The 25,366-nt window shown below is 39.4% G+C and overlaps 1 protein-coding gene across 2 annotated transcripts in view; it reads left to right on the plus strand.

Annotated features, from left to right (window-relative positions):
* MAP3K13 (mitogen-activated protein kinase kinase kinase 13) overlaps positions 1 to 25,366 on the plus strand; it is a 140,592-nt gene that overhangs the window by 24,077 nt on the left and 91,149 nt on the right. For both annotated transcript variants that reach the window (XM_007529804.3, XM_060172099.1), the window contains one exon: positions 15,023 to 15,121. The gene's annotated coding sequence lies outside the window, so the exon portion shown is untranslated. The remainder of the gene's footprint in view (positions 1 to 15,022; positions 15,122 to 25,366) is intronic.

A 25,366-nucleotide genomic window follows, 5' to 3' on the forward strand; every position in this document is an offset into this window, starting at 1 on the left:
CTGGGGAGATGCTGTCATGGCTGGAAGAAGGGCTAGAAAGCTGGATCAGGGAAGAGAGTATCTCCCAAATATGGGAAAGGTGTATAAATATTGTTGACTATAACTGATTTTTTTTAACTTAAGGAGGAAGTCAATTTAATGAAAAAATAAGCCTTTTAAAATATGTTGTTGGCGGGGGCTGGGCTGAGCTGTGTCACACCTGGTGGAAGGTTCACGTTACAGTGAGCAGGACCTGGGCTCCAGCTCCAGCTCCCCATCTGCAGAGGAGGAAGCTTCACAAGAGATAAAGCAGTAGTGCAGCTCTCTGTCTCTGTCTCTCTCTCTCTCTTCTCTACCTCCCCCTTCCCTTTCAAGTCCTGTTTCTACTTTAAAAAAAAGAAAAGAAAAAGCCACCAGGACTGGTGGGTTCACTGGGCGGCACTGAGTCCCAGTAATAACCCTGGTGGAAAAAAAAGTTGTTGGAACAAATAGGTCTTATAAGGGGGAAAAAAACAAACCTTTACATCTTTTGTGCCCATATACAACTAAATAGCCATGAGCCATAAATCTAAACTTAACACTCAGAATAAAAATGCTGAAAAAATATATATAATAAAATATCTGTGAACTTACATACAAAAATTTCTTGAGTAGGACTCAATAAGCACTAACCATAATGGTAAATTAAATGAGCTGATATGCTTACTGTAAGAATTCTCAGAGCCTTTAATATGTTAATGTTCCTAGTTGCAGGCTCATGTGGAATTTCCCGTTTTCATCGGGAGCATTGAGATAAAGTGCAGAAATGAGTATACCATGGAGTTAATTACAGAAGTGTTTCTTTGGTGCTCACCTCAGATTGCCCTTTTTTAAGGACTGCACTAGTTATGTTAGATCAGATTCTCTGTCTTCACTGTGCATTAATGTAACTGTTTTCATTTCAGCAGCCAGAGTAGTAAAGCCCCTTTTGTTGCCAGATAGACTGTTGCTACCTACTCCCAGGCCTCTATCTTCATGGCCGGCTAGGCAGCTGGTACCATTGGTAGAACTCTAGACCAGTGTCTTGCAACTAACTTTCCATAGTAAATGGGGTAAAGAAAGATTGAACATGCAAACAGCTTGCATCTTCCTTGCTATAGGATCCATTGATTTTTTTTTCCTCCAGGCTTATTGAAGCCACCACTCCTGCCAGCCATTTTTTCCTTTTTTCCCCCTCTCTCTCTCTCCTTTTTATTTGATAGGACAGAGAGAAATTGAGGTGGGAGGGGGACATAGGGAGAGAGAAAGATAGATACCTGCAGCCTGCTCCATCGCTCGTGAAGCATCCCCATGCAGGCGGGGAGCAGGGGCTTGAACCCGGGTCCTTGAGCATAGCACTATGTACGCTTAACTGGATGTACCACTGCCTAGCCCCCCCATAGTGTGTTTTTTTTTTTTACCTTCTCTACCCTGTCCGCTCACTGCCTGTCAAACTCCAAGTTGTCAGTGTTTTCTCCTTTCTGACTGTGATAGTTCTCTCAGTTCTTAATTACTTGGTGGCCTTTTCTCTTTCCTATAGCATTCCTAGTCTGACTTATGGTTAATTGTCCTAATCAGATTTCTTTATCTGCTGTTGCCATCCATAAACTGATTTTTATGGAACATGGGTTATCACATAGAAAGCAGAAGACTCAGAAGAGAAAGCAGAAGGAAACCAAGATTAAATTTTCAATAGAATTTGGTCCACGAGAAAGAGACCTTAGGGAGAAGTCAAGCTTAATTTAAGTAAAGCTAGTAGGAATATATATATATATATATATATATATATATATATCCCTATAATATCTTTGTATTATGTATTTTTTGTTATTGTTGATCTTGTGGGCCTTTGCTATTCTAAGTTGACTTTTTCAGATAGAACACAGAGAGAACACAGGAGCAAAACTTCCCCCAGTGTTATCAGGCTGGGGATCTAACCTGCCGCATGCATGGCAAGGCAGGCATGTTGCCAGCTGAGCTACTTTGCTGATCCTGGGTTATGTTTTATAAACTGAACACACGTAATGGACAGTTTCTCCTGAGTGTGGAAGGTAAGGAGATACAATGATATCAAACTAATAGAGCTCACTAGAAAGATTATACTGAGGGACTTCTGGAAGCATAGCCATGGAGTAGCAGCTGCCACACATCACTACACTGAAAAATTACTTAAAGCAATGAAAGATCACCTGAAAACTTGTGAAGTTACAACTGGGACTTGTGAAGAAATTCATTAGCCACAGGCATGCATACTCAGTGGATGGAAAAGTGGTGAGGGAGGACTGTTAGGAATTTAAGAAGCCATTCTTAGAGGTAGCCAGCACCATCTTGGGAACTACACACTGGAGCACAATTTAGGAGGCAGTAAGATGGGGAATTTCTTGGCACTTAACCTGTTTACTCAGGGGCATCAGGATATTGAACTGCCCACAAGGACTCACCAGTGTTTAAGGAAAAAAAATGTAGCTGAGAACTAAAGCTAAAGGCCTTGGCAACTGGCTAGAAAAATAAATTGAAAAAAGCTATTCTCCCATGCTGTTACTTCCCACAGGCTGGAAATATGTCAGTGAGATCATATATTGACATCACAAGCACTAAACGAGCCTAGAAACATGGTAGAATCTCCCCTTCCCCACCCCACCATGATAGATAAATAGGAAAATTCAACACTACAGCCATATACATAAAATATTTTTAAAAATAATGAAGCAAATGTACCCTCATGAGAACAGTCCTGTAAAACAACATCCCCTCAAAATCAAATTGAACAAATACAAACAACAACAAGAAATCAAATAAGAAAAGCATTAGAAGCAATAAACTAGAAATCACTGCCAATACAGTACATGCTAGTAATAGTGCTGACTCACTGAACAGATAAGAAGTAGAGAAAACATGAAAATATTTCAACACAATGCAGAAGTTGTCTTCATTTAAAGGTGTGACCATAATGTCTATCAAATAAATACTTCAATTTTGATCATTTTGAATTCTAGCATTTTCTTTTGATTTTTTTTTTTTTTTATTATTGTCAGTCCTCTTCTGTATGGCCCTGCCTGTTTGTTCATTCTCCTCGTTTCCACAAGATCCTTTAAGAGAAGCACTTATTGTGATGATACTTCCAAGACTCCATATATAACTCAAGCTTGTATAACTGTATACCATGAAAAGTCAGTTTCACTGCGTTAATTGAAGAAGATAAAAATTATAATAACACAATAGAGTTAAGAACATACACAGAAATTAATAAGTACACAGATGATAGAAACGAAGTTAATATGTTTTGAACTAAACTGTAATAAGTAAAAGTTATACAATCTTAGCTCTTATGCAAGGTTTCTTAAAGTGTGGTCTACAGACCATCAGTGTTAGCGCCCCTGGGATCTTCATAGAGCTGAGGTTCTCTGACTCCATGCCTGACCTCATTGACTCTGAAACTGAGTATCTGGCACAACAAACTTTCAGTTTTTTGGATGCATACTAAAATGTGAGACAAATTGCTTAAGAGAATGGATTGGGAATTTTTTTTTCTGTAAGAAGCCAAATAACAATATTTTTGGCTTATAGTTTCTGGCAAGTCCCTAAATTTTTTTTTTATTTAAAAAAATATTTATTTTAATGAGACAGACAGACAGACACACACACACACACACACACACACACACACACACAGGGAAAGAGAGAGAGAGAGAGAGGCCAGAACATTGCTCAACTCTGGCTTATGTTACCAGGGATCAAACCTGGGACACTGGACCTTCAGCATGAAAATCTTTTGCATAACCAATATGCTATCTGCCTGGTCCTTTAAAAGTTTATTCATTAATTTAATGAGAGAGAATGAGGGAAAGGGGGAGGAAGACACCAGAGCACCACTCAGCTCTTACTTATGGTGGTGCTGGGGATTGAACCTGGGACTTCAGAGCCTCAGGCATGATGTATAACTGATATGCGGTCACCCTAGCCCTCTAGTAACTTCTTGACTCTGCCATTGTGATACAAAAGCAGCTATACTGATACATAACTGAATGAGCAAGGCTGAGTTCTAATAAAGTATCATTTATGAAAATAAGCTGTTTTCTTCCCTTTCTTATTTATGACTAATAGTGGGTTACAGTATTATAAGATTACAGAGCATAGTTCCACACTGCTTTCACCACCTAAGTTCTGTGTCCCCACCCTCCCACTTCCCAAAGATAACTGCCATAGTTTTCACAAAGTCTTGGAAATGGTTTGCTTTTTTTTTTTTTTTTTTTGCTAGTTCATATGTATCAGTTCTATAGATGCATTGGATCGACCTTCCCGTGGTGCATCTCGTGAGTACCCATTCATTGGGGAAACTGACGATCCTTCCTAGCCGACTGAATCCACATGGATCCCAGTCACTTTCAAAGCCAGCAACAAGCAGCTCCTGACAGCTTTCAAGCTATTGGTCCTGCTCTTCGAGTCCTCCAACTTAATGTTGAGGGGCTGTCCTTTGCCTAGGCAAATGCTAGAAGAAGAAGAAGTTCTATAGATTCTACATAAGGTTGAATGAACCCATCTGGTAGTTGTCTTTTATCTATTTATTTTGCTAAGTATAATCACCATCAGTTCCATCCATTTTGTTCCAAAGGACACAATATCATCTTTATTGATTGTAGAGTAGTATTCCGTGGAGTATATATCCATAATTTCTTTAGCCAGTCATCTGTCGATGGCCATTTAGGCTGATTTCACTCTTTGGCTATTGTGAATAATGTAGCTATGAACACAGGAATATATATATATATATATATGTATATCCCATCAAATTAGTGTTTGTATGTCTTTTGGATAAATGACTAAGAGCAGTATTGCTAGATCATAGGTAATTTCATTTTTATTTGTTTAAGGATTCTCCATACTGTCTTCCAGAGGAACTGTACCAGTTTACGTTCCCAGAAGCAATATAGTAGAGTTCCTTTTTCTCCACAACCTCACCAATACCTGTCAGAAAGTGATCTGTTTTTTAATTTTTTTCTTAGTGATTTAATAATGATTAACAAGATTGTAAAATAACAGGAGTATAATTCCACACAGTTCCCACCACCAGAGTTCCACGTCCCATCTGCTGCATTGGAAGCTTCCCTATTCTTTATCTCTCTGGGAGTATGGACCAAAATTAATTTTATATTTTTATTTATTTATTTATTTTAATTTCTTTACTGGGGAATTAATGTTTTACATTCAACAGTAAATATAAAAGTTTGTACATGCATAACATTTCTCAGTTTTCCATATAACAATACAACCCCCACTAGGACTTCTGTCATCCTTCTTGGACCTGTATTCCTATTTTTTTATTTTTTAATTTATTATTGGATAGAGACAGAGAGAAATTGAGAGGGGAGAGGGAGATAGAGAGGAGGAAAGAGACAGAGAGACATCTGCAGCCCTGCTTCACTGCTGGCAAAGCTTTTTCCCTGTAGATGGGGACCAGGGGCTTGAACCTGGGTCCATGCTCACAGTAATGTGAACGTTTAACCAGATGTGCCACTGCCTGGCCCCTGAACCAACATTCTTTATGGGGTGCAGAAGGTAGAAGATCTGGCTTCTGTAATTGTCTCTCTGCTGGACATGTTGGCAGGACATGTTGGCAGGGAAAATGACCTATTTTTATAAATAATACTTTATAAGAACACAGTCTTGTTCATTCAGTTATGTATTATATAGTGTGCTGACTTGTGCTTGTTAGAAATGGGCAATCTGCCAAAATAAAGAGACGCAATGTGGGAGTTATAAATAGGAAGGCAATTTATTTTTCTTTTATGCAAAAGGGTGTCCAGACCCACTGATAATCCAGCAGGCTGGCACACATTGGGCAGGATGTCTGCCAGGTTTTTATTCCTAATAATTTGAAAGTGCCCCATTTTCTATAGATTGGATACACAGATTGACAATCTTATCATAGTTGGTTAAAGAGAAATTAGGGACACATGGTGGAGAACTATTTTCTTTCAAGGCTGGGAACTTGGTTTGCTTCTTGCATCTGAGGAGCCTAAAGTGCCATTGCCAGTAACATAAAGGTTCTGTAAGGTCACAGGCAGAGCATAAAGAAGTTTATTATTTGTTCCTGTTCAATCAAGCCTGCATGATTGAACATGAAGGGAAGGTATGAAAGAGTGGAGGGGCGTTGTGGTCCTGGGGCATGATGGTGGAAAAGGACTTAGGTTTTAAGAGAGTGTTTTGCAGACACCTATCCTGAAGGGATGAGAAATTGTATCCATGTGTCAACAACTAACTACAAACCATTGACCCCGCCCCCCCTATAAAGTGATAAAAAAGAGAGGGAAAAAAAACTATCGAATTTTTATGTTAAGAGTAATTTGAATAGATTAATGTGACAGTGACTACTAGCAAATTTTAAAACTGTTTTTCTAAAAAGTAATATACTTAATAATCTAGGCCATCATATGTGTCCTTATATACACACAAATAACCGTGGATGATGTTCAGATTCTGCTAGCCATATATATGTGCCAGATTACACAGTACTTACTGTATTTTATGCCATTTCCCCCCTCCACTCATTGTAATGGGTATTTTTTTATCTGTTCTTATATGTCTTACCATATACTTTTAAAAAGTTTTAAACTGTTTGTGTTATTGTTTTAATATAGCATATTTTACAAATCTTTCCTTTAAAGGAATTGTAATATTTTCCATTGTTTTTAGGTAACTATGTGAGAAAATCTTTATAGATGGACACTTTTGAAAAGTCATGATTTTTTTTTGTTGTTTAGAATTAATTTCTTGAAGTTGACTTTCAAACCAAAGGATATTTAATTTCTTGTACTTGTTGCTAAATAAGAGGAGTTCAAGAATTTTGTGATAGTTATTTAATCATCAGTAACATGTAACAGTATCTGTTTTTCCAAGATGCTCTTCAAAGCAGTATAAACTACTAAGTACAAAAAAAAAAAAAGCAAACTTAACTATTTGAAGGAGAAACTGATAGCTCCTTTTGTTTTGCTGTTCTGTTATTAAAGTTGCCCATTTTTCTTTTCTTTGGTGTGTATATGAGTTGTCTGTGAACATGTTCCTCCTTCTCTTACCTTATTTGCATGGTAATCTACCTTGCTGATTTTTTTTTTTAACTCACAGTTGTCCAAATTATGAAATTTACATTTTGGACTTCATTTGTGGTCATTCTCTATCTCTCATGATTTTAAACCACCATAACAATGATACTTTTACTGTTTGAGCTTCAGTTTTGTCCAATAAAAATGACTAACATCAGCACCTGTGGCTCATCTCTATACATATATACCTCAGCACCTGTCAAGATATTTTGAACATAGATGGCATTGTATTAAAATTGTGTCTACTTGATTTATATTCTTCAGGGAATCACATTAAACTCTATGTCTCACACCCTCTGTTCTATCTATATATTGCTTAAGTAAGTTATATGTAAAATGTTTTAGCTGAATTAAGACTAGATTGGAACCTATAAAGTGGTGAAAATGAAAAATAATAATAATATAGGCTGATATACAGGGTGGCTGATTACGAGTTGCTTGTTCCTAGTGTGGACTGTCTTCTACTGTTAGTAGTAAGATAATACCACACTATTTTCGGTAGCATGGTCACATGTAATACAAAACCAAGAACTTTCCAGGGTGCTTTATCATTTAGCTTTAAGTTTATCCTCTTAGACATGACTCAGTGTTAACACTGTATCCACTCTGACTTCCAGTTCTTTATCTGCTGTATCGTACAGTTGAGTCTTAGGTTGGAAATATTGATAGTATGAGCTTTACTAGCTTTACATTTGCTATGAGCTACCTTGGAAGAATTGTCCTTGTTTTGAGCTCATCTAATGTCCCTTTAAGATACATCCAGTTATAGTTTACCTCCTTTCTTTCTATAACTGACTGTAATCTCTCCACCCAAAAAAAAAAGACTTGGTTCTAGCCTTAAGTGACCTGCAGTGTAAGGACATGCTGTATTTGTATAAGGGGAAGGCTTTATTCACTTTGCAAACAGCAAGAGCTAGTTCAAATTTGGAACAGGAAGCATGGTGCCCAGCCACATTTCCAGAACTCTCTCTAAACCTCAGTGCCAGACATTTTTATTCTAAGACTTTTTTTTTCTCTTTCTTTCTCCAGAGGTGGTGGTGGTGGGGGACCCACTTTCTGTTCAGGACTTGATCTTACCCATGTCAACAGAGGGCGGCAAAGAGCACATCCCAGCTAGACTGCCAGGCTAGTGCTTAGAAAGCCAAATATATATTTCCCCCCTTCCTCCTTTCCTTTCTTCCTAGCTATGACAAAGGCTGGCTGTTACAGGCACGTGGGGGTCGGTCGGATCTAACTATCCTGTAGTATATATGATAGTTCGATGCAAAGAAGAATATTCTTACATCCAGATGTCAGTTAACTTCCTTCCAATGTTCTCTCTCTCACTCACTCTCTCTCTCTCCTCCAGGGTTATCACTGGGGCTTGGTCCTGCACTACCAATCCACTGTTCCTGGCGACCTTTTTTTTTTTTTTTTTCATTTTATTGAATAGGACAGAAAGAAATTGAGAGAGGAGGGGGAGATAGAGAGAAAGAGCAAGATGACACCTGTAGACCTGCTTCACTGCTTGGCTCGAACAGGGATCCTTGAGTGGATCCTTGTGCTTCATATTTTGTGTGTTTAACCCGGTGAGCCACCCACCGCCTGACTCCCTCTAATGTAATTCTCCAACCTCAAGTAAAACATTCCTGTCAACCCAACTAATTCTTCATTTCCACTTCTTTTTTATACTTCTTTATCTCACCAAAGCTCATAGATACCAAACCTGCAGAGCTAAAAGTTACTGGCATTGAAATGAAAGGATGCCTTACTGAATGGGAGAAGGCATTTGCATACTGTAAGTTCAACATAGGCTCAATATGCAAAATACTTAATTCATCAAATTTAATGGCAAAAATATAAACTACACAATTAAATAATTGGCAAGAGATCTAAATAAGCACTGTGTTGAGAGAGAGACAGACAGACAGACAGACAGACAAGAGCACTTTACCATCCAAGGAGCTATCTCCTTAGGGCTCATCCTTGGTGCTCTGATGTGGTGCCAGGGATCACACTTAGCACCTAATTCTAGCAAAGTATGTACTCTACTTGCTGAGCTACCTCACAAACCCCAGAAGCTATACTCTTTTGTCTGATTTCTTTCACTCAAATGACTGCCTTGAGATTTAACCATATTGTAGTAGCATCGATAGCATATCTCCTTTTATTGTATGAACTTACCACTGTTTGTTCATTCACTGTCCACCATAGATGGGCATTTATGCTGCTTTCATTTGGGAGTTCTTACAAATCAAGTTGCTATGAACACTTATGTCCAAGTTGTCATATGGAGACAGGATTTCATGCCCTTTGAGTACAGTATGTAGGGATGCGCTGATTAAATCATATGATGGGTCTATGTTTAATGTTGTAAGAAACTCTCGCTTTGTTTCAACAGTTCCTGTTAAAAGGGCTTTTTAAAATTATCTTTATTTATTTATTGGATAGAGGCAACCAGAAATCAAGAGGGAAGGGGGAAACAGAGAGGGAGAGAGACCCCTGTGACACTGCTTCACCACTCGCAAAACTTCCCCCTGCAGGTGGGGGCTGGGGCACAAGCCCGGGTCCTTGAGCGCTGAGCCGCCACCGGCGCCATTAAAAGGGTTTCGTAGCAAGCCACAGTTCTTTTGAAAAGACAAACTTGCTTCTGGTTTTTTGCTGGTTCTTTCCAATGGTGTGTCTCCTGTTTAGGAAACAATGACCTTTGCTCTGTAAATTCATGAAACTGTTATGTACTCAAACCCAACCTTGGAGTAAGACTTTTATTGCTCCCAAACACTGAAAAATTTTCTCTGTTGTAATTTAACTTGTAAAGGGGTTGGGGAGCAGCGACACTTAAAAGGATTCAGAGTGGGGAGCTGGGAACGGGTTTAAACAATACAAGGTTTATTAGGGCATTATAAAAGCATGGGACATATATTTAGATACACAAAATAAGCAGTTATCATAAGGGGTTAAGAGTATGCTAGGTCCATAAAGTTTGAGTATAGTTATAAAAAGTTTAGTCCCATAAGATAAACAATTATCAGCTGAGGTAGAGGTTGCTCATGGCTGTAGAGGGGTCTAAAAGTTTACTGGCTAGCAGAGTCACATTTGTTCAGGTCCCAGGAGAAGTAGCCATGGCAGATACCTGGAGCACTTCCATCAAGATGCTTCTGACCAGAAGCAGCAGCAGCCAAAGAGAGCAACCTGCTCAAAGTCCGTGCCTTTTATCCATTCCCTTCTCTGTCACACCTACTCAGGCTAACATCATTTGTATGCTAATAGTCCTGTTGGGGTCACAGCATTTCTCAACCAAATATTAAATTAAAATAGTTAAAACAGTGCTAACTTTATAGTATATAATGAGGTCTATTAAGTTATTGTTTTCCCCACAATACCCTTCATTCCTTGAAGCAAAAATGTCAAATATTGGATTTGATCAAAAATGAATATTTCTCTGAAATTCTGCTCACTTGATTAGGTGCTTTTTCTATGAGTCTCCTAGGTAAGGGATCTTTTATTTTATAAACAGACTAGCACGTTAAGAATATAGGTTCTTGCCTGAAAATTGGTGTGTGGCAGGTTTAGGTTTGAAGAACCTGAGAGCACAACCACCCAAGAAATCCAGCAATTGGGAGAACGAAGGCAGAGGAGAGTTGTCCTGCACTCCGGAAAGTTTATTGAGAGAGAGAGAGAGAGAGAGAGAGGATTCCTACACGGTGCTGGCAGTGGGATCAAAACAAGGTTACAGCGGAGCCTGATTTAAGAGGGAAAAGTATTAATTTGGATACTGAAAAAATATATATATAAAAGTTTAAAATACCTGAAGAAAAAAACAACAACAAGGTTCTGGAGACTGCTGCTTAAACAGAAATCTTTGTGACTTCAGATTACTTAGCATTTCTGTGTTTTCACACCCCATGTTTTTAAATGGGGATTAAAACTGATCTCATGGCCCAGGGGATGGCTCACACACAGGGCAGGGCGGGTGCCTTGTGATGTTCAAAACTCAGGTTCGAGCCCTGGTACCACCTGGGAGTGCCACAGCATGAGGAGAAGCAGCTCTCATGCTGTGTGTTTCTCCTTCTCTCAGTCTCTCTAACTGATGAAAAAAAAAAATCAACCAATTCTGTGTGGATGCCAAAATAGCATATAAGGATGTTTCTTAAGATTACTTTTTAAAATTTTTAAAAAATATTTATGTATTCCCTTTTGTTGTCCTTGTTTTATTGTTGTGGTTATTATTATTGTTGTTATTGATGTCCTCATTGTTGGAGAGGATAGAAAGAAATGGAGAGAGGAGGGGAAGACAGAGAGGGGGAGACAAAGATAGACACCTGCAGACCTGCTTCACCACTTGTGAAGCGACTCCTCTGCAGGTGGGGAGCCCGGGGGCTTGAACCGGGATCCTTATGCTAGTCCTTGCGCTTTGTGCCACATGCGCTTAACCTGCTGCACTACCGTCCGACTCCCTTAAAATTACTTTTATAGATATTTGATGGGAGCTGGGCAGCAACAACAAAATTGAAGTGATAATCAATTGAAGTCTTAAAACACTGGAGTCTGAGTAATTCCATAGTTGGCTGAGGATCCATATGCTTTGCAAGCAGAGAAAGTTGAGATTAGCATTCTGATTCAGAAGGAAAGAATGCTAAAGCTGGGAACAGGAACATAGCACCATGGATTAGGCAACATACTTTCATTCCTGAGACTCAAAGCTTCTGGGTTCAATCCTTGACATCACCATAAATCAGAACTGAGCTGTGCTCTAGTCAAACAAGCAGAAAAATGTTTCATAAAATCAGAGAATTCTAATTAATGTTCCTACCTGGTAGACAAAGTATTTCCATATTAGTTTATATTGTTGTATATTAATTCTGACTATATGGAGGGAACTTTTTTTTTTTTTATGAAGGAGTTTTTGGTTACTTGTCTTACCATTCCAGAGTTTTTCTCCTCAGTTTCAGAATTCCAAGGAGTAGTCTCCCATCTTTCCAGAGAAAATTACTTGAGTCAACTGTTATTTGGAAGATGCATCACTAATAAATATTTCTAAAAATTACTGCAGCTATCTACTCATATTATAGGAAAGTTAAAGATATATTATTACTTCCTGTGGCATTTATTACTAGACCTAGGCAATTGTTAAAATATTTCATGAAGGGGGTCAGGTGGTAGTGCAGTGGGTTAAGCGCCCATGGTACAAAGCACAAGGCAGCGTAAGGATCCTGGTTTGAGCCCCTGGCTCCCCACCTGCAGGGGGGGTCACTTCATGAGCAGTGAAGCAGGTCTGCAGGTGTCTGTCTTTCTCCCTCTCTGTCTTCCCCTCCTCTCTCCATTTCTCTCTGTCCTATCCAACAAAGACATCAATAACAACAATAATAATAATAACCACAACAATGATAAAAAACAAGGGCAACAAAACGGGGTGGGGGGGCTCCGGGAGCAGTGGATTCATGGTATAGGCACTGAGCCCCAGCAATAACCCTGGAGGCAAAAAAAAAAAATCTTGAGAAAGCAGAAGGACCCATGGCATTTGAACAATAATACACAAACTACCAACTCCCAGTGTTATCAGGTGAGTATTTTTTATATGATCAGGTGCTATGTTAAATTCTTTACATATTTTATTTAAACTTTTATGTAATAGGCATATTCTATTATAGTTTTTATTTATTTAATAAAGAAGACATTAACAAAGCCATAGGATAGGAGGGGTACAACTCCATACAATTCCCACCACCAGATCTCTATATCCCATCCCCTCCCCTGATAGCTTTACCATTCTCTATCCCTCTGGGAGTATGCACCCAAGGTCATTGTGGGTTGCAGAAGGTGGAAGGTCTGGCTTCTGTAATTGCTTCCCCGTTGAACATGGGCGTTGACTGGTCGATCCATACTCCCAGTCTGCCTCTCTCTTTCCCTAGTAGGGTGGGGCTCTGGGGAAGCAGGGCTCCAGGTCACATTGGTGGGGTCATCTGCCCATGGAAGTCTGGTCGGCATCATGCTGGCATCTGGAACCTGGTGGCTGAAAAAAGAGTTAACATGCAAATCCAAACAAATTGTTGAACCATTATGGACCTAAAGGCTGGAATAGTGCAGATGAAGTGTTGGGGGGGGGGGTACTTACTGCAGACTACTTCTGCTTTCAGGTATATATTTTGCTCTAGTTTATGGATACGTGTGAACATATGCTCTGTCTCAGGGGACCTGGTCTATATCTAGGTTTTGGGACTTTGTTAGGAAGTGAACCACCTGGAATGGAATTAGAGAATACTATGAAAGGAAAGGTCTCACCCCAGTAATGAAGCTGAAGGGTTGTCATTCCACACCTGAAATCTCTGGACACAGTCTGAAGTGAAGCATGCTAGGGTGGCACTCGTTGCGTTGATTAGGTTGCAATCGGCGGATGCAATATTATTTGATATGAATTGAGAGAAGCATGCAGGAAAGTGCGCCCCATCGTAAGGTTCCAAGGACTGAGGTAAATATAGGCTCTATATTGGAAATGTGAGTTTTAGGGTCTGTCTTAGGGTTCAAGAAGACAATGGATAGTTATTGTTATCATCACATTATTTGGTAATTGGGTTAACTTTGAAAGGTCCCTTTGTTAGGGTTTGCTGTATAAGGCATATTCTATTATTATCTCCATTATAATCATAAGAAAACTGAAACTCAGCTTTGCCTGCATTTATGTATCTAATAGGAGACACAGTTAACACTTAACCCAGATCTCTTCACTAGCTTTTAGCCACTGCCTAATGGTGCCAGTGAAGGAAATTAAGAGTCTTCCTGTATTTGTGGCCTTTGGACTCTTTCCTTTTTCTTGTATTTATAGTAAACATTGACAATGAATCCTGATACTTTGAACTTCTTTTAGATTTTAACTTAACTAAGTCATTTTCCTCTAAAAACAGATGCCTTTTCTCTTTCTCCTCTTCCTCCCTTTCCCCCCTAGTAATGAGTTTGGAATATCTTCTTAGGAAACTAGAGGAGAGTCATCTTCCAGTCATTACTGAAATTTGGGGTTCATTTGCTTCTTAAAGGAGCTTACTCACCTACATAATGGCTTTGCTGTCCTCCACACTTAGAGTGCCTGCATGATGAAAGAAAAAATTACTTGTGCTAATGGGACTAGGCTCTATCGTTAGAGCTGCAGTGCCGATAGGCTAGCCAGCAGACACATGTGACTATTTTAAAATTTAAATGACTTAAAATTAAACATTTAAATTCAGCTTCTTGCTCACCCTGGCCACATTTGAAATGCTAAGTAGCCATATGTGGCCACGGCATTAGTTAGTGCAGATAATTCAGCACTTCCATCATCTCAGGCTCAACGTGACGCTGTTGACTGGCTACGGAAGAAGGGCAAACGCTAGAAGAAGAGGCAGCTCTCTGGCGGTGCTGCTCTAGGATGCACATTTTTCATGCTCTGTCCCCCCTTACCTTCTGTCCAAAAAAACAATGACTTTCTTCAAGAGGGACATCTACACTGTTTGTGAATGTAAAGACTGCCTAGCTTCCCAGAAACTGCCCCTGATACTTAACATGGAGAGAGAGTTACTGACCCAGCTGACATTTCTGTGGAACTGGGAAGCAAACTAACCTGGACCAAGTTTAAGTTACTAAGATGGCAAGTTTTCAGGGCCAGTTATTTAGTTTGTTTGTTTATGTTATTGTCACCAGGGCTATTACTGGGGCTTGATACCGACACTATGGATCTACTACTCCCAACGACCATTTAAAATTTTTTTAAATTTAATTTGATTTAATGTATTGGATAGGACAGAAGGAATTTGAGAGGGGAGGGGAAGGGTGAGAGAGAGAGAGAGAGACACTTGCAGACCTGCTTCACCACTTGTGAAGCTTTCCCCCTGCCTGTAGGGATGGGGGCTTGAGCCTATGGCCTTGTACTTGTGTGCATTTAACCTGGTCCTTCCTTTTTTTTTTTTTTTTAATAGGACAGAGAGAAATTGAGAGGAGTTGGGGGAAGATGGAGAGGGTCCAAGGGGGGGAGATACCTGCTGCCCTTCATTGCTCCTGAAGCATCCCCCCTACAGGTGGGGGGGGGGATTAGAACCAGGGTCCTTGCTCATGGTAATGTTTGTGTTCAATTGACATGCCACCACCTGGACTCCAGGTGTTTTTCTTTCCTTCTTTCTTTCTTTCTTTCTTTCTTTCTTTCTTTCTTTCTTTCTTTCTTTCTTTCTTTCTTTTTCTATTTATCAGATTACATATTGAGCCAACATATGTATGGCTACTGTTATTAGAACTATTTGTAGACTCCTATTGTATTGTTTTAGAGACTACCCTGATCACAGGTGCGCTCATTGTTAATAATGATGGTGTTGTCAGACCTAATAGTGAGCATATTTAGCTTCTATAGCAGAGAGATGATCTCCTTTTAGTTGTTCTGCTTTATTTTGAAAGAAAAAAGATATTTAACTGATTTTTTTTTTTTCCAGAGCACTGCTCAGCTCTGTCTTATGATGGTGCTGGGGATTGAAACTGGGACTTTTGGTGCTTCAGGCATGGAAGTCTTTTTGCATAACCATTATACTGTCTCCCCAGCCAAATTTTTTTTAAATTTAAATTTGATTCTTTCTAGTTGGTTTTGATTGCTTTTAAAAGAATGAGATGCTATTTTCTTCACAGTCTTTCATATGTGGGTTCTAAAGTACCATGAACACAATGATACAGACCAGAATGGAACATTCAGACCTACAGGAATATGCATTCAGTCTTGAGCACTTTGTTGGTCTGTCTTTTCCATAGTAATATTCCACAGTAACCTCCTTTAGAGAACTTTGTTGATTATGATGTTTGCTGATGAGATTATATTGCTGAAGGATATAAAGCAGGACTCTGAACATCTTTGCTGGTTGTAAAATAGTCCTGGAAAAGCTTTAAAGAATTTTTTTTAATTGTCACAGAGGTTATCTCTGGGGTGAATCATTGCTCCTGGTGGCCATTTTTCCTTTTTATATGTTTTTTAGTTTATTTATTTATTTGATAGGACAGACAGACATTGAGAGGGGCCAGGGAACTAGAGATGGAGACACCTACTGACCTACTGCAGGTGGGGAGCAGGGGCTTGAACCCAGGTCCTTGTGCATGGTAATGTGCACTTAACCTGGTCCACTACCATCCAACTCCAATCCTGGAAAGTTTTATTTTTCCAAATGAGCTAAACAGTGTGTAGCACTTACTAGTGTCAGGCTTGAACCTCATGGAAATGGGCAAGTACTCCTCTTCTCTCAGCTGTATGAATAATCTGAGAGACCAGATCTCTGTTAGGAATATTCTTGTCATTGCACACCTCGGAATCAAGGCATACTCATAGCCATTGTTGTTCCAGTGTTAAGGCTTTGAAACCATTCCCCAAGTTCAAAATGGTTGTGATCAGTATTAGTAAAATATTGCTAATCGTGAACTGATAGAATACATGCCTAATACACCATATTAATCTTTTTTTGTCTAACTTTAAAACTTATAAAAGCAATGCCTTTCTTTCTCTTTTTTGCTGTTGAATTGTAAGGGTTCCTTATATAGTTTGGAAATGAACCCTTAATTAGATACATGTCTCATAAATATTTCATCCCATCCTGTACGTTGTATTTTTATTATGTTGGTTGGAGCTTTTGAGTTGGATGCCCCCTTTATCTTTTTTTTTTTTTTTTTTTTTTGCTTTTGTTGCCTGTGGTTTGGCATCTATCCAAGAAGTCATTGTAAAACGAGTGTCAAGAATGGGTAAGTGATTTGAACAGACATTTCTTCAAAGGAACCATACAAATGACCAATAGTCATATGACAAGATATCCAACACCATTAGTTATTGGGGAAAATATATATAAAAAATGCAAGGTAGTACCACCTTATACCTCCTAGTCCTTTTGAACAAAATAGAGTCCTTTTGAACAAAAGAAAACAAATGTTGGAGAAATTATTACAGTTAGTGGGAATATAAAGTAGCAGAACAACTTGGAAGACAGTATGGAGATTCTTCATTAAATTAAAAATAGAGCTACCATTTCAGCCAGTAATTCCACTTTTAGGTATATCCAAAATAAATTCCTGAAGAGATATCTGCTCTCTCATTTCCCTTGCAGAAATAACCAATTCAACAGATAAATGGATGAAGAAAGGATATACAGTAGAATCTTACTTAGCCTTTAAAATGAAGAACATCATGGTAAGGTGGTGACACAGGCCTGGTTGAGTGTTCAGGGACCTACATTCAAGTCCTAAGTCCCCACTTGTGGGGGTAAACTTCTCAAGCACTGAAGCAATGTTGTAGGTCTCTCTATTTTGCTCAGTATTTTATAACATATTTGTTATGACATTTTCACATAACATCATATACTAATGACATTTCAAATTTTGTGAAGAGAATAGATCTCATGTTAAATGTTCTTATCATAAAAACAAGCAAACAAACAAACAGAAAAGCCCATAAGAATAGAAGAAAATTCTAGGAAATGTTATCTCTTCTACCTTGACTGTGGTGGTGGTATTACAGGTGTGTGTATACCTCTGAGCTTACCCAGCTACTGTATGCATTAAGTATGTACAGTTCTTGATCTCAGTTACACCTCAGTTGATGATAGCATCAATTTCAGAATTATAGAGCTCCAGTGGCTCAATCGGTTAGTGTGTGGTACTTACACAACAATTTCAGAATCATAAAAAATATTTGTCATGAGTCCTTTTAATTATTATTATTATTATACCAAAGTACTGCTCAGCTCTGGATTATGGCAGCGTGGGGGGTTGAACCTGGGACCTTAGAGCCTCAGGCATGAGAGTCTGTTTGTTTGCACAACTATTATACTGTCTCCCCTGCCCTTGTCATGAATTCTGTAGTGGATTTAACACAGCTATTTATGCTCTTAACAGTAGGATATTTTAAGAGCCAAGCATATAGGTTAGTGGAAGTACATGGATTTGCCTGAAAGAGGTCCTAGGTTTGATTCCCTTGCACTACAAAGAGTCAGACAGAGCTGAGCGGCACTTTGGTTTAAAAAAAAAAAAAAATCTTCATATGGCCAAGAGGGTGACACCAAAGTGGAGCATAGGATTTGCAAGCATGAAGTCTTGAGTTTGGTCTTCAGAGTGATGCTCTGATTCCTTTTTCTCTCTTGAGCTCTACCTCCTAAATAGATAAGTAAATAAATAAAATTAATAGTTTTTAATGGTAAGGTATCCTACTGAAACCAAATTTTGGGGTGGGGGTAGATAGCATAATGGTTATGCAAAGAGACTCTTATGCCTGAGGCTCTGAAGTCTCAGATTCAATCTTCTGCACCATCATAAACCAGAGCTGAGAAGTGCTCAGGTATAAACAAACAAACAACAAACAAATAAATAAATGCAGGGAAAGGGCAGTGGCACATAGGGTTAAGTGCACATTTTACTGAGTGCAAGGACCCGGGTTCAAGCCCTCCCACCTGCCTCAGGGATGCTTCACAAGTAGTTAAGCAAGTCTGCAGGTGTCTATCTTTCTCCCTATCTCCCCCTCCTCTCTCAATTTCTTATTTTTAAAATAATTTTTATTTATACTTATTGGATAGAAACAGAGAAATGGAGAGGGAAGAGGAAAAGGGGTGCCTGCGGCATTGCTTCACCACTCATGAAGCTTTCCCTCTGCGGAGCTTCAACTGTAATGTGTGCGCTCAACCCGGTGGGTCACCACCTTGCCCCCCCCTTTCTCAATTTCTCTCTGTCTTATCCAATAAAACAGAAAGGGAAAAAATGTGTGAGGCATTTTCTTGGTCACCAGCCCAAGAAACTATTTCCCTGACATTAATTAAAAAAAAAAAAAAATCACATCAGATCAGGTACATGACTGAACAGCAAGAGTTAAAGAAAATGACTCGAATGACTATAAGATTGTTATTTCTTCCATGTGCACTTTGGTGGCATAGATTCCACCAAAATTCTATTTTGATCCCTTTATTATAATAGCAATTAATGTTTTCGTGATTCTCTCTCTCTCTCTCTCTCTCTTTCTCTCTCTCTCTCTCTCTCTCTCACGCACAATCAGCCTGCTGGTCTCTCTTAAGACAGCGGCTGATCCCTGATTGGCGGGCTCTGTTTATTCTGTGATCAGATTCCTTCTCGGAGGAGGCAGGCCACGACTGCCTGGAGCCTATTGGCCAGGCCACCGCTGGCCCCTCCCTTTCTTTTTTCACCGCACACACCACAGCCAGGGCTGCGCGAAATCCTAAAGCAGCCCAGTCTACACCCATTCATGAATCCGTGACGTCAGCAAGCCGTCGGGCTCCGGTGTGGTGGGCTGGAGGACTGTGTGGGCGGAATCCCCCTCCCAGTTATTTTTTTAATCCCGCCAGGCTGTCTGGAATTAACCTTCCATCGTCTTGTGGTTTTTTTTTTTCAAAACCAGAAAATGGACCGGCATGTGTAGGAATTCTTCATTGTGGTGAGTCTTGCACCCTGAATTTCTCTTTCATCAGCATTTATCTCCCAAGGACAGATGGAGAATGTGTTTGTGATCGGGGGTGATTGATTAGAAAGCTGATGTTATTGAGCGAGACACGGTGAGGGGAACAGGAAACCTGAACCCCCACCGCTACAGCTCAGAGACTCTGAAACTGACAGCTGGTTTTTCTTTGCTTCTCTGCCTTCTAGATGTGGACATTTTTCATTTAAGCTTCTGCACGTTACCTCTGGATGCTGGCTTGCTTTTCCTTAAAGGGGGATTCATTTCTCCCGGAGGTGATGCGTATTGTATTGGGGAACAGCCAACACACCAGAGAGGTGCGGGGGGCGGGGGGGGGGGCAGGCCAGCTGGCCAGAGCAGGTTCTTCCCTGCTGAGCACTTGTCTTCCTCTCTGCCGTCCTTTCTGTTGTTCTGTTGTTCACCTTGCCTTTGTCTCATGATTGTGTAACAGTCAATATCTCCAGACTGCAATTTGAAGAAGATGAATACTTGTCTGATCTTTTTTAAGCTTTTATTATAGGAGCTCTAGTACTGTTTTTATACATTGTGGAAACTCTGTACATTTCACTAATATTTTCAAGAGCATGCACCAGACCCAAAGGGGTAATTATCTTTCAATTCTGCTTTAAAAAAAAAATCCACCGATAAAAGAGTACAAAACGATTTCCTAGCATAGGCCATAATTATATTCTATAGAAATGCATGTGAGTATTTTTGTAAGATCAACTTCCAAGTGGAGTAGTTTATCCCATAATGTTTAGGAAACATGGAAAGTTCTGATCTGTTCCGTGTGTTAAATTGTGTTGATAGTTTGCTTGAAGTTTTAACAGGAAGTATTTGTGATTGAATTTCTTTTCCAAGACTCTGGTTTGTTCTGGTAAAAGTGGTGATAGTAAAGCTGGAGATTCTGACTTTGGGACAGCTTCTGCCTCTGGGGCAGACAGCTAGCTCGCACCTCAAACAATCAAGTAGGCTTTCCCACCTCAGTTTAAGTTGCTCAAAGTAGGGCAGTTGCAGGCTGTACCTGGTGAGTTTTCCCAGAAGGAGAGGAAGCAAAGTGCCTTATTTTTATCATCCAGCTTTGTCATGTCTAGCCCCCTGTAATCAATACTTAGTTTTGAGATTATGAAAGCTTTTACATTATGGCCCTAGTGAATTTTTTTGAATCAGAATAATTATTAACTAATCTTCCAACTGTAAGCTTATTTCATTTCAAAATATCCACCTGCAGACTTAGAGATTTCTTTTGTTTCTTATCTTGGCACTGCTTCCCCTCATTTTGTTTTTCTGAGTGCATCTGAACTCATTAGTGTTGGAAAAGGAAAAAAATTTTGCCTAGTTCTAAGTCAGATATTGGTCCTATATTCAGACAACTATGCTTTTATTCTTTGTTATTTGTTGGGCTGAAGAAATGATATAATTCCGTATACTTGTAGACATCTTGCCTTATTTTGACGTTCCCCTTTTCTGGAGATTTCAGCAATATCAAAGTTATTTTAAACTATTAAAGTATATTATATTAAAAGTCTGGATTCCAAGAATGTTTTAATGTGTGTACATAATTAAACTTATCTCAAGAAATATCCATCAAACTCTTCTTACAGAATTTTGTCAAAAGATAACTTTATTTCTATAGAATAAATACAATCTACACTGAATTTATTAAAGTAAAACTACCCCTTTAAGGTATAGAGTCACTCTCTCTACACTCCTGGTGACTGTATTCTAGACAATATTTATTCTCATGTATAGTGTACTTGTAGGGAAAAAACAATAACTCTTAATTGTTTAATATCAAACAATAAAATCCTGTGTATCAGTGACTGTCAATAGATGGCTTTCTGTTTAAAACTTGAAGCTACTCCAGAAGTAGGAATTAATTTATTTAGTAAACAAATTTAGTCATACCAGAGTCACGTCCTGGGGAACTGTCAAAAGAATGGTTCCTAAGGACCAGAGGCCCCATCCATTGGCATATGACAACAACCATACTTTGGATAGCAGAGCTGGTCAGTTAGCTTTGCTCTATCTCCCCCCCCCCCCCCTCTGTGCTCCACCTATATTGTCTGGGAGAAACAAATGAATCGAGATAGCCTAGATCACCAGTTCTGCTAGGTTGTAATCTAACTCCTGCAATTTTTATTCACACAATAAACATTCCCCAAGAACACGCCTTTACTTTTTACAGAGTCATTTAAAAAGTACACATTTCTGGAGGTCGGGCGGTAGCGCCGCTGGTTAAGCGCACGTGGTGCAAAGCGCAAGGACTGGCGTGAGGATACTGGTTCAAGCCCCCCGCTCCGCACCTGCGGGGGAGTCCCTTCACAGTCAGTGAAGCAGGTCTGCAGGTGTCTTTCTCTTCCCCTCTCTATCTTCCCCTCCTCTCTCTATTTCTCTCTGTCCTATCCAACAACGAATGACGTCAACAACAACAATAATAACCACAAGGCTACAACAACAAGGACAACAAAAGGGGGGGGGAATGGCCTCCAGGAGCAGTGGATTCGTGGTGCAGGCACTTCTTCTTCTAGCGTTTGAGCCCCAGCAATAACCCTGGAGGCAAAAAAAAAAAATCACACATTTCTGCTCTCTGTTGATGGTTAATCCATAAAACTATGGGGTAGAGAAAGAAGTAGAAGATGCAAGATTTAGCCCAAAGAAGTTAGAGGGGGGCCGGGTGGTAGTGCACCTGGTTAAGTGCACAGGTTACAATGCAAAAAGACCTGGGTTCAAGCCTCTGGTCCCTACCTGCAGGGGGAAAGCTTTGTGAATGGTGAAGCAGTGCTGCAGGTGTCTCTTTGTCTCTCTCCCTCTCTGTCACCCCCTTCTTTTTCAATTCTGGCTGTCTCTTTCTAAGAAATAAATAAAGATAATAAAAAAATTAAAAACAGGGCAGAGGGTTGATAGTATAATGGTTATGCAAGCAGACTCTCATGCCTGAGGCTCCAAAGTCCCAGGTTCAATCCCCCCGCAACACTGTAAGCCAGAGCTGAGCAGTGCTTTGGAAAAAAAAAAACTAAATCAAATAAAAAAGAAGCCAGAGTTAAGTTGTCATGCATATCTAGTGTACTGGTTCAGAAACTAATGTCTAAATAGATTCTGAGATTACAGTTATTCAGGGAATTTTTTTCTCTCTCTTTTACATAGGTTCAGCTACCACTACAAGAAATTCTAGAACATTTTCAAGATTGCAAAAAGAAACCTCATTCTCATTAACAATAACTCATCAAGGACCCTCAGCCCCCAACTTGAGGGAAGCACCAGTTTACTTTCTCTATATACATAGATTTCCTACGAAGGAAACAATATAATACTTAATCATTTGTGACTGGTGTTTTTATGTAAAGCTTTTTCAAAGTTCATCCATGTTGTAGTATATATCATCAATGTTTCATTCCTTCTTGTTGCAAAACAATATCCCATTATACAACTAAATAACACATTTTATCCATTCATAGAAATATGAGTTGATGGTTATATGGGTAATACTGCTATGCATAGTTGTAGTCAAGGCTTTTTTTTTTTTTGGTGAGAGCATATGTTTTCATTTTCATAGAGAGCATATGTTTCAATTTCTACTCTATGGAATGAAATTTCTTATCTGTTTTAACAGTTTCTGAGAATGCCAAGCTATTTTTCAACATAGGTGCAGCATTTTATATTCACACAGCAAAGTGTGAACTTTACATCCTCATTACCATTGTTATCTATCTTCTTATGAGACCCATCTTTGTAGCTTGAAGTGGCCCCTCATTCTGGTTTTGGCTTACATTGATCTAGTGGCTAATGATGTTAGTGTCACCATATGTGCTTATTGGCCATCTGTACTTCTCCTTTAGCATTTCGAAATGCCTTCTCAGATTCTTTGCACATTTAGCACATAAGCAATCAGGTTACTTATATTTTTTATTATTAACTGAAAGAGTTCTTCATATATTCTGGGTGTAAGTCCTTTAGCACTTACTGTTGGTTGTCTTTTGACTTGGTAGCACAGATGATTTTTCATTTTGATGAAGTTCAATTTACCTTTTTTTTTTTTTTTTCTTTTGATGCTTGTACTTTTGTCATATCTAAGATTGCTTTTCCTGGCCCAAGGATTTATACTTCTATAATTTCTTCTGAGAGCTTTATACTTTTAATTCTTTCATTTAAGTCTTTGAGTCAATAATTTTTTTTCCTTTTCATCATTGCCAAGGCTTCACCACTCCAGGGCAACTTTTTAGATAGGTAGACAGATATCACAGTGCTGAAGCTTCCTCTGATGTGGTGGGGGGTCAGGCTTACACCTGGGCTGTATGCCTGGCAAAGCAAGCACACTTCCCAGATGGCCCCTTTCTTCCATGTTTGAGTTAATCTTGGTGTATAGTTGAAGGAAGGATTTGACTCTATTCTTTTAGATAAAGATAGCCAGTTTTAGCAGTATTTGTTGAAAAAGATGTTCCTCCCCCATTTTTTCATGGCATCAGGGAACTTAGTGAAAAGCACTAATACTGTGCCTCTACCTCTAGAATTTCCTGTTTGATTGGTCTGTGCTAGGGTCCAAATACACGTGTTTCTAAAAGCCGCCCCCACCCCCGCCATTATTTTAATGTACAGTCAGGGTTGAAAACTGTTGTCACAGATAGAGGGTTAGTCTTTAAAAAAAGAAGAGTAGCACTTCTTCTACATTGGGAGAGAGGATGAGCCCACATGGAGAATTCTGGTATGTAAAGGAAGGAAGAGAGGAAGATTTCAAATATTTAGACCAGAGATCATGATATTCTTGCTAAGTCGGGGCCCATCATTTTCAGGGAGTGAGAACATCACTGAGGGCCAGTGAAATATGTTAAAGGAAAGCTTAAAGGAGCTAACATTTATCAATTACTTTCTAGGTGACTGTGAGTCTGTTAAGGGGTGTTACATGCATCATTTCATGTAAAATATCATCCTGATAAGGTGAAGTAGGTACTGGTACCCACCCCCACCCCCACAATGAGAAGGCTCAGAAATGTTGCTGATTCAGCCGAAGACTCATCTTACTCAGCCCACCCCTGCCTTCACACACCCCCATCCTTGGGATGTCAATGTGATTGAGAGAAGCTATCAGACATGTTTCAGAAGGAAATATCTGTGAAACATGTAAAAGTCATATCATTTTCAGAGTTGTCCAGGGACTTCCTTGTAAGCAGGAAACTGAATCCTGCTGGGACCGGAACTTACCACCTTTTAAGCATCTCCACTGTATGTTGTTTGTCTTGGCCATAGTCAAGTAGTTCAGAGAGTTTCCATTAGACTGCTGATTTGCTGGTCTGGGTAAATAAAGGTGGGGGCAAAAGATAGCACAATAACCTCAGTTTTATGGGCCTCTTACTAATGCTGTGAAGAAGCAAAAGTCACTGTATTAGATTTCTTGTTCATCTCTCACTACCCCCTGTCACTCTGTAACTCAGGCTGACACATAATGAAAATAAAAGACTGCTGTAAATAGGAAGGTTGAGTCCATACATGGTATTTTTATTTTGTGGGAGGGTTACAAATTTGAGCATTATTTTGTTTCATAATTCATGAAGTAAATTGGTTGGTGATTGGGGTTTTGAGTTTGCGAGTTTTTCCTCAGAAAAAAGTTTTTATTTATTTTTTAACCTCCAGGGTTATGACTGGGGCTTGGTGTCTATACTGCAAACGCACCACTCCTGGTGGCCATTTTCTCCTTTTGTTTTTTTATTTATTTCTATTTTATTAAATAGGACAGAGAGAAATTGGGGAGGGGGAGATAGGGAGAAAGATAGACACCTGCAGGCCTGTTTCACCACTTGTGAAGTGTGCACCTTGCAGGTGAGAGTGGGGGCTCGAACTCTGATCCTAG

The sequence above is a fragment of the Erinaceus europaeus genome, chromosome 14 (genome assembly GCF_950295315.1).
Source record: "Erinaceus europaeus chromosome 14, mEriEur2.1, whole genome shotgun sequence".
Classification (NCBI taxonomy): Eukaryota; Metazoa; Chordata; class Mammalia; order Eulipotyphla; family Erinaceidae; genus Erinaceus; species Erinaceus europaeus.